The 10149-nt window shown below is 38.6% G+C and overlaps 1 long non-coding RNA gene across 1 annotated transcript; it reads left to right on the top strand.

Moving 5' to 3' along the window:
- Window positions 1-2057: 2057 nt before the first annotated feature.
- LOC119303428 lies at window positions 2058-4543 on the top strand. The gene is made up of 4 exons (XR_005147912.1): window positions 2058-2138; window positions 2216-2405; window positions 3335-3450; window positions 4320-4543. It is a non-coding gene; the product is annotated as an uncharacterized LOC119303428 (long non-coding RNA).
- Window positions 4544-10149: the final 5606 nt, after the last annotated feature.

Raw genomic sequence — 10149 nt, 5'->3', positions numbered from 1 at the left:
TTTACATCAAAAATAATAAATGCAAAAGCACGTTTCTGTGAATTACTAAAATTATTTTCATGCGCGCAAAGTTTCTGTTTTTCAGCAGAATCAAATTAACTATTACCATAGGTTATCCTATAGGTTCTACTTGGCACAAACACTAATTAAAACATAAAAACACATCTAAACCAAAGGTAGATGAAAAATTTATTACTAAACAGAAACAAAAACAAAAAACAAAAATAAAACTGAGTTGCCTCTTGATACGTCTCCAATGTATCTATAATTTTTGATTGTTCCATGCTATTATATTACCCCTTTTGGATGTTTATCGGATTTATTTTACACATTTACATCATTTTTGGCACTAACCTACTAACCGGAGGCCCAGCCTGTATTGCTGTTTTTTTTCCTATTTCAGTATTTCGAAGAAAAGGAATATCAAACGGAGTCCAAACGGAATGAAACCTTCGGGAGCGTGATTTTTGGAACAAACGTGATCCAGAGGACTTGGAGTGCAAGCCAAGAAGCAGCCGAGGCAGCCACGAGGGTGGAGGGCACGCCCACCCCTGCAGGGCGTGCCCCCTATCTCGTGGCCCCTCGGGCGGCCACCGGCCTACTTCTTCCTCCTATATATACCCATGTACCCCGAAAACATCCAGGGAGCCAACGAAAAACAATTTCCACTGTCGTAACCTTCTGTATCCGCGAGATCCCATCTTGGAGCCTTCGCCGGTGCTCCGCCGGAGGGGGAATCGACCATGGATCTACATCAACACCATAGCCCCTCCGATGAGTTGTGAGTAGTTTACCACAGACCTTCGGGTCCATAGTTATTAGCTAGATGGCTTCTTCTCTCTTTTTGGATCTCAATACCATGTTCTCCCACTCTTTTGTGGAGATCTATTTGATGTAACTCTTTTTATGGCGTGTTTGTCGAGATCCAATGAATTGTGGGTTTATGATCAAGTTTATCTATGAGAAATATTTGAATCTCCTCTGAATTCTTTTATGTACGATTGAGTTATCTTTGCAAGTCTCTTCGAATTATCAGTTTGGTTTGGCCTACTAGATTGATCTTTCTTGTCATGGGAGAAGTGCTTAGCTTTGGGTTCAATCTTGCGGTGTCCTTTCCCAGTGACAGCAGGGGCAGCAAGGCACGTATTGTATTGTTGCCATCGAGGATAAAAAGATGGGGTTTATATCATATTGCTTGAGTTTATCCCTCTACATCATGTCATCTTTCTTAATGTGTTACTCTGTTCTTATGAACTTAATACTCTAAATGCATGCTGGATAGCGGTCGATGTGTGGAGTAATAGTAGTAGATGCAGACAGGAGTCGGTCTACTTGTCACGTACGTGATTCCTATATACATGATCATGCCTAGATAATCTCATAATTATTCCCTTTTCTATCAACTAGTAAAGTGGCCCGCACATACGTGCGGGCTAGTATGTAATAAAGTTTGGTTAAAAGATTGGTTGGCTGTGATGTGGTTAATTTATGATAAAAGGAATTCCCTTCCATGTTTGGAAGAATATCGAGAAGGCACATCCGCTCGAATAGTTGAAGATTGTCATGTCTCCAGGTGATCATATTTTTGGTGTTGTTATGACTTGTCATGAAATTTGAGCTTATCTTGCCTTGGTCCATCATGTCGTGGTAGATTTGTTCATGTTAAATATATAGTTGTTTTGCAGAGAAGTTCCATGCTCATTAATTTTGAGTCCAAATATGAATCGTTGGCATCGGTTATGTTTTTTATATTCGTATGGTTATGTATTTTATTGGGCATGTGCACTGTACTTTTTCTTGATCATGTACACTGTATGTAATCCTGGCTAACATGTAGGAAATGTTGTGTTTATTTTCCAGCAAAAAAATCTTGTGTTTGCTTTAAATAATATTTTCTTTAGTTGTGCTTTAGCCCAACAGTGTACGGAGATGTTTAAACACAATGCTCACACATTTTATCTCTCGCTCAGACCGTACCTTCACATGTGAGCATGTTGCTCTTGCACCGCTAAAAGAGACGTATTGTTGTTGCTTCCCTACAAATAAAAAATCTTACTCTTGCCCGATCCCTTTTCTCCTTTCCTTCTTCTCTCCGCTCGCTCATTCCAAAATTCATACGAGCGGATGAGATCCGACTGGTAACTCAGCTACCATCAGTTTGCTCTCTTCATTTCTTCTCTTTAGCTTGCTCGTCCTCGACTGAGGCACCTCCCAGCTCGACTCGCAGGTGATGTGGGCTTGGATCTTGTCTTCCGCTGCCAGCTTGAATCCATCTTGAGCGTGAGGATGGCGGCAGCGTTGTCTTCCCCTAGCGCGCGAGTCGGACGCATCGTCGTTGTTCCCAGTCGAGGCAGACCGACACATCGTCGTCATCCTCCACATTGGCAACTTTCTTCGACCTACAGGTTCCCCCTTTCTCCTTTTCCTGATTGCCCTTTTTTTATTAACCTTTTATTATGTTTGTACGATTGTATATACCAATATAATGTGATTAAGGTACTACCTGTTAGTGGAAAATATTTATTTTCTTATGCCCCTACACTTTTTTCCAGGTTTGGACCGTAATCGGCAGTATTAGCCCCCCTTACCCCAATTCATATTTAACATGTATAAATAACAAACCTTACCCCAATTCATATTGAACAAATATATGTATTAATCAGTGTAATTGTGTAACTCTAGTTTAATATTTCCTAAAGACAAAATTGTATTTATAATAACAGGGTAGTAAAATAGGTCTGACCGCATTGTACATACAAATTATAATGATGCACAAATGCTCTTTATATTGTGTTGTACTATATATTAAGCCACAAATATCAGAAAATATAGTGTACATGTTTAGAATTGATTAACTATTTCCTTCAAATGTTGTTGCATGTGTCCAGTACTTACACAGAGCATGGACCATATTTGTCCTGCCATATAATGTCAGCATTGGTATGCTATTAATTTGTATTTTGAAGATAGTTTGTAGTGTACAAATTTTTCATGTACCTATTCTTATCTAAGAATCATACTAAAAGTGTTTTTGTTTTTCCATACCTTTAAAATATTTCAGTATAGACAATGTTCTTGAACACATCCTCCTCTTTGCTATCTTCATCATTTACCACTACACATTGTCCATATCTTCTTGTGAATCTTGATAATGCTACATATAGCTATCCATTTGTGAACACTTGTTTAGGCAGATATAGTCCTACCTTTAGTTCTGTCTAGCGCCTCAAAGCATATCTTGTTTGCCATTGGACCTTCATCCCATAGTATAAGTGATGTCTTTTTTAGTAGGTCAAGTGGGAACCTTAACATGTTGACTCTTCTGCAAGGATAGGGGGATGTGGAACCTCGAGTGTGCTCCCTATAGAAGCAGCTCTGCAATATGAGATGACATCACTGCTAGTACTATCTTTCCTTCGGAACACAACTTTGCTGTGATTGCCTTCGTAGGTATGTCATACAGATCCCGCCATAGCCGTCCACAAATATATTATTTCCCAAATTTTTGTTCATTGATTCCATTACTGAATTAAACACATGTAGTTGTTGAGAGTTCATATTGCCAAAGATCCTGGAATGATGTTCTTTTATTCCTCTTTGTTATAATTCATCTCTTCATTGTGCAGTCTGTTTCCAAGTTCCTTTATCTGAGAAGAATTCGAATGTTGTATTCCGGGGTATTCCTTAAATGTCTGTCCAGCTTGTCTCATGAGCTTATCTACTTTCACCAAGGCGTATCCTTGCTTTTGTGTATCTGTTAGTCAAAGTGTAGGATAGTTCAAGAGTCTTCTCTACCTATACTCCATGTGTTTGCTTAGAACTTCTCAGCATGTCCCCCACAATATTTTTGGGCTTGTGACTTCAGTGGCATAAGAATTTTGAACAGTTGTCTTAGCTGGTAGCCAATCACCCAGTCTGATGCCCCATTTATGCACTCAATCCACTCTGTCGTTGAAATCCTAGTGCTTCGCAAGCAAATATGTATGAAGTGTGGACAACTCCATTTACGGTTCCTTTTGAAAGACATGCATCCTTTGTGGGCGTTAAGTAGCATTCTCATGTAGTATTTTTCACCATTTGTTGTATGAGCATAATATATCCTTCCAACGGATCTTCCTTTCTTTGTTTTGCCCCACTTTTTCTCTTTTTCCTTCCATACCTATTTTAACGGGAACTCTGCATATGTTAATTCTCTTGCTTCACAGGATCTTGTTTGTCTCCATCCACCGTGTAAATTTTGTTATCCCCACTCTTTCTTACCTTATGATGTTTGTTAAATCTGTATAATCAGTTAAAATGATTTGTTGCTCATTCTCCAGGTGGAAACGCAACCTTTTGATGCAGAGATCTTGAAAGTGCATTTTGAACTGAAATAGTCTTCAGCACGCATCATTGCGTGATATGTACGTGTACTTGAGGAACCTATTGATCTTATTGTTTTCTATTAGCGTTGTCGCTTGGTTATCACCTTTAGTTATATATATTTTAAAGGTATTTTATCGATAGAGACCTGTTGCATACCTTAACTTGTGTGTGCTTGATATTTCCCACTTCTATATGTATCTTCTATCATCTCGTCTGGTAAACAACTTACGGTCTACCAAAATTCCATGACGTTATCCTATCTCCTGTGTCACGGATAGCGCGTATCTTCTGGCTGTGTGCAATACTTAAGAAAGAAATAATTAATCAAAGAAAATAATAATGTATATTCTAGAGATCGATCATATGTTGTACTACTTGTAGAAATAGATTGTGCCTGTTACGTACTTACCGGTGCATTGCTCAGTCAGATGGGCGCACGTAGGACAGTAGGGGCGCGAAAATATCTAATTACCTGATGCTGAGCCTGCATGAATGACTGGATCACATCAACATAACCTGTTGATGTTGAGTCGGGATGCATAATGCCGATGCGTGGATGTTCTCTTGCCTCTAAGAAGAGTTTGGTCGGAAAATTTCTAACATTTCTCACCCCAATTAGTAACACTGACAACCCTATCTTGAGTTCTGGATGATGGCATCGCATTTTCCTGCTCCATTACTGACGTATTGCACTGCAAGCAAATTCAGAGGAAGCCATTGCCCGTTGATGGTGCAGCTAAAAAAGACACAATATATAATTTGGTGTATCATGCTCGAGTAAGTTGTTCCTATATATCACACATCAATCTGATTACTATCATATACTGCACTATTGTGTTGGACAGAAGGAAGTAACCAAGGGCTTTGAGCTCTACCAGTGGAGATGGGGATGAGGACGATGTCCAAGACGGCACCTGATCTGGACCAATCCACCTCTAGTGTTGGTGCCCTACCACCATGAGAGCGGTCAGCAGCAGTCTTCGCCATCCTCGCGCTCAGTACGGCCTAGTCAATGCATGTTTACCTTGGATATTTTCTATAACTTGGATACTAAATATCACATAGATATTACCTGATTTCTACTTGGACAAATCGGTCTCTCAAACAGCTAACGAATGAATGTAGTGCATCTTAGAAAAATAAATCAAATAATTGTGGTTGATGATGAGGCACTAATGGCGAAGCCGTCGCGGGGTGAGAGTCGTGGAATCAACATACCCCAGCCTCTCTATTGATCAAAGGATTGATTGGACTAAACATCCACGTATATAGCTAGCAGCAAATCAGATTGATTCCTCCTGTGCGTAGCTAGCAAGGCTACCTAGCTGATTGATTTTCGGCCAGCCGGAAATGCGCACACACACGAAACATGCTCTAGCTAATGGCTTCAACAGCAACCGTAAACAACAATCATCAAAGCAGATTGATTCCTCCTGCCATGCTTAGCTAGCTGATTAATTGATTTGCAGCCGGCCAGAAACGCATCTGCACGCAAAATTAGCTTTAGCTCATGGATCCACCAACAATACTTCTGGCGAAGCGAGGAAGAAAATAACAATAAATTAATCTCTACAGGGCCAATAAATAGAGCAGTAAGGAACTGAAGGAGAATTGGGGATTGTTCGAGCTAGAAGAATTAAGGACAGGTCGATGACGGCTGCTGCAACAGCGTACGGGGGAGAAAGACCTTGTTTTTTTTGGACGTGGCCAAGATAACTTATTAAGGGCATTGGTGGGTAATATTTTAGATCTTTTAATCCATTGGTTGTGCTTACCTAATGTGTTTAAATTGATGGCTAGATGTTTCTAATTATTATGGGATTTTCTAGCTTAATTTTCTTTTTTCTGGTAAGCCCGTAAAGCACTTTTTATCTTTACCTAATAATCAAGCAAATTGGGTTTTTTTTCGTCCGTCATAACATTTTTTAGAAAAGTCCCTCTCTTTCAGAGAATTCAACCCGCAGTCCTGTTTTAAGTTAAAATGAATCTTTTTTCATATTTTACACAAAAGTCCATGTATTTTGTTGAAATCAACCCGCAGTCCGGATTTAAGTCACACCCGAACCATTATTTTACATTTTTCGACCCCCCCGAATGTTTTAGGTAATTCATCCGCGGATCATATTTAAGTCAAACAATGTTTTTTTAAATCATCCATATCTTTTAAACCGTAACTCCGATTTGAACATGTTATATATGAAATTTGATTAGAAAAATATGTAGAATATGAATATGAGATTATTTTCACCTGTTAAGTATTTTTAAATATTATTTTGGAATATATTTAAGTCAAATAAATAATCTTCTAAATTATCCGTATCTTTTAAACCGTAACTTCGATTTTAACATATTATATATGAAATTTTATTAGAATAATGTGTGGAATCTAAATATGATGTTAATTTTACATGTTAAATATTTTTTAAATATCATTTTGGGAGTAAACTTATAATTTATAGCGTAAGATCTGTTTTCCTTTCGTACCGGCGGTGACCCGGATTGCAAATAAACACCCCACTATAACAATATAGGGAAAATAAAACATCGATAACTACACATGCATACCTCTGAAAAATGTCACAGGGGAAAACAACAGATTTCTCATCGCAAGAGTGAGAGAGAGAGAGAGAGAGGGAGAGAGAGACGCCTTAGGATTAAACATATTCAAACACATTTTTTTTGTTTTGTGTGAACACCGAGGCTATCACCGGCGAGGGTGAGAAGGAGGATAAACGGCAATACAAATATGATGCCTCCCAAAAATAAAGGAGATGTACCTATTGTGGTCTTGGGTGATGGTTGTTGGGTTAAGAGTGTGTGTTATGTTTTCTCTCATGTTGCAACGCACGGGCTCTTTTGCTAGTATATGAATAGATTGCTCGACATTAATTTGTTCACCCACCGTAATACTTATACTATCTTGAGAGAAGCCACTAGTGAAACCTATGGCCCCCGAGTCTATCTTTTATCATATATGCTTTCAATTTACTTTTATTTGCATTTTTACTTTTCCAATCTATATTATAAAATACCAAAAATATATTTATCTTATCATACCAACTCTACCAGATCTCACTTTCGCAAGTGGATGTGAAGGGATTGACAACCCCTTTATTGCGTTGGTTGCGAGTTCTTTGTTTGTTTGTGTAGGTGCGTGGGACTTCTGAAGAGCCTCCTACTGTATTGATACCTTTGTTCTCAAAAACCGAGGGAAATACTTACGCTACTAATCACCCTTTCCTCTTCAAGGAAAACCAACGCAAGCTCAAGACGTAGCAAGAAGGATTTCTGGCACTGTTGCCGGGGAGGTCTTCGCTCAAGTCAAGACATACCAAGTACCCATCACAAACTCATCTCCCTTGCATTTACATTATTTGCCATTTGCCTCTCGTTTTCCTCTCCCCCACTTCACCCTTGCCGTTTTATTCGCCCTCTCTATCCCAATCTCCTCTCTTTTTCGTTTGCCTTTTTCCATTGCTCGTGTGTTAGATCGTTTACCTTGTCTTAATGGCTAGTTCCTTATTCACTCCTATGTCTCCCGAGTTTGAAGTTCTTCACTTCAAGCAAAGGCAAGGAGAAAACTTAAAAAGATGCTTGGTATAGGATGATGGAATCTTATCGCAATTGCACCCTAGAGGTGAATTTTAGAATTCTACTTCGCAATTTTTATGTTGGGCTAAATATGTCGCATAGACAACTCTTGGATTGCATTGCCAAGGGAAATTTTATTGAAATTGATCCTACTATTGCGCATGAAATTATAGAGGGAATAGTGGGAACACTACCTCAAAAAGGGGGATCACATCCTACCCAAGAAGAAACACAAGTGTTTGGAAAGATTTGCGAAGTAACAAAAATATTACAAAAGTCTCTTGAGCCTCTTAAAAGTGTTAGCGGAAATCTTCACCGCATGAATATGTTGATTACTCTTTGCAATAAGCGGTTGGATTTTTTAGATTTAAAAATTTCCGAGTATGAAGGGAAACGTAAAGAACCTCCCGGATTCGAGCATGACTCCACTAAAAAACAGAAAATCAAAGATGGCACTACTTAGATCTATCCTCGCTTTTATGCCTAGCTAGGGGCGTTAAACGATAGCGCTAGTTGGGAGGCAACCCAATTTTATTTGTGTTTTTTGTTTTTGTTTTTGTCTAGTACTAAATTTTGCATTTACCGTCTGTTTAGATGTGTTTTTATGTTTTAATTAGTGGTTGTGCCAAGTAGAAGCTATAGGATAACCTATGGTGATAGTTAATTTGATTCTGCTGAAAAACAGAAACTTTGCGCGCATGAAATTAGTTTTGTTAAATAACAGAAACGTGCTTTTGCGTTGATTCTTTTTGTTGATGATCAATAGACAAATTTCCCAGGACTTCCTATTTTGGTAGGATTTTTAGAGTTCCAGAAGTTTGTGTTAGTTACAGATTGCTACAGACTGTTCTGTTTTTGACAGATTCTGTTTTTCGTGTGTTGTTTGCTTATTTTGATGCATCTATGGCTAGGATTAAGTGGCATGAACCATAGAGAACTTGAAATACAGTAGGTTTAACACCAATATAAATAAAGAACGAGTTCATTACAGTACTTTATGTGGTGGTTTTGCTTTTTTTCACTAATGGAGCTTATGAGATTTCCTGTTGAGTTTTGTGTTGTGAAGTTTTCAAGTTTTGGGTAAAGATTTGATGGACTATGGAATAAGGAGTGGCAAAAGCCTAAGCTTGGGGATGCCCATGGCACCCCAAGATATTCAAGAACCAAAAGCCTAAGCTTGGGGATGCCCCCGAAGGCATCCCCTCTTTCGTCTTCGTTCATTGGTATCTTTATTTGGAGCTATATTTTTATTCGCCACATGATATGTGTTTTGCTTGGAGTGTCGTATGATATAGTCTTTGCTTTTTAATTTACCACAATCATTCTTGCTGTCAACACCTTTTGGGACAAGCCCACTTGATTGAAATTTATTAAAATACTCTATGTGCTTCACTTATATCTTTTGAGCTAGATAGCTTTTGCTCTAGTGCTTCACTTATATCTTTTAGAGCACTGCGGTGGCTTAGTTTTGTAGAAATTGCTAGTCTCTCATGCTTCACTTATATTATTTAGAGAGTTTTTTTATAACAGCATGGTATTTGCTATGGTTATTTGGTCCTAGAATGGTAGGCATCCAAGTTGGGTATAATAAAAACTATCATAGGAAGTGAATTGGATGCTATGATCAATTTGATACTTGATAATTGTTTTGAGATATAGAGGTGGTGATATTAAAGTCATGCTAGTTGGGTGATTATGAATTTAAAGAATGCCTGTGTTGAAGTTAGCAAGTCCCGTAGCATGCACGTATGGTTAAAGTTGTGTAACAAATTTGAAACATGAAGTGTACCTGGATTGTGCATCCTTATGAGTGGCGGTCGGGGACGAGCGATGGTCTTTTCCTACCAATATATCCCTCTAGAAGAATGCGCGTAGTGCTTGGTTTTTGATGACTTCTAAATTTTTGCAATAATTATATGAGTTCTTTTGACTAATGTTGAGTCCATGGATTATACGCACTTTTACCTTTCCACCATTGCTAGCCTCTTCGGTATCGTGCATTGCCCTTTCTCACCTTGAGAGTTGGTGCAAACTTCGCCGGTGCATCCAAACCCCATGATATGATACGCTCTATCACACATAAACCTCCTTATATCTTCCTCAAAACAGCCACCATACTTACCTATTATGGCATTTTCATAGCCATTTCGAGATATATTGCCATGCAACTTTCCACCGTTCCGTTTATCATCA

Source organism: Triticum dicoccoides, chromosome 1B, assembly GCF_002162155.2.
Source record: "Triticum dicoccoides isolate Atlit2015 ecotype Zavitan chromosome 1B, WEW_v2.0, whole genome shotgun sequence".
Taxonomy (NCBI): Eukaryota; Viridiplantae; Streptophyta; class Magnoliopsida; order Poales; family Poaceae; genus Triticum; species Triticum dicoccoides.
This window is presented reverse-complemented; position numbering and strand designations above follow the sequence as displayed.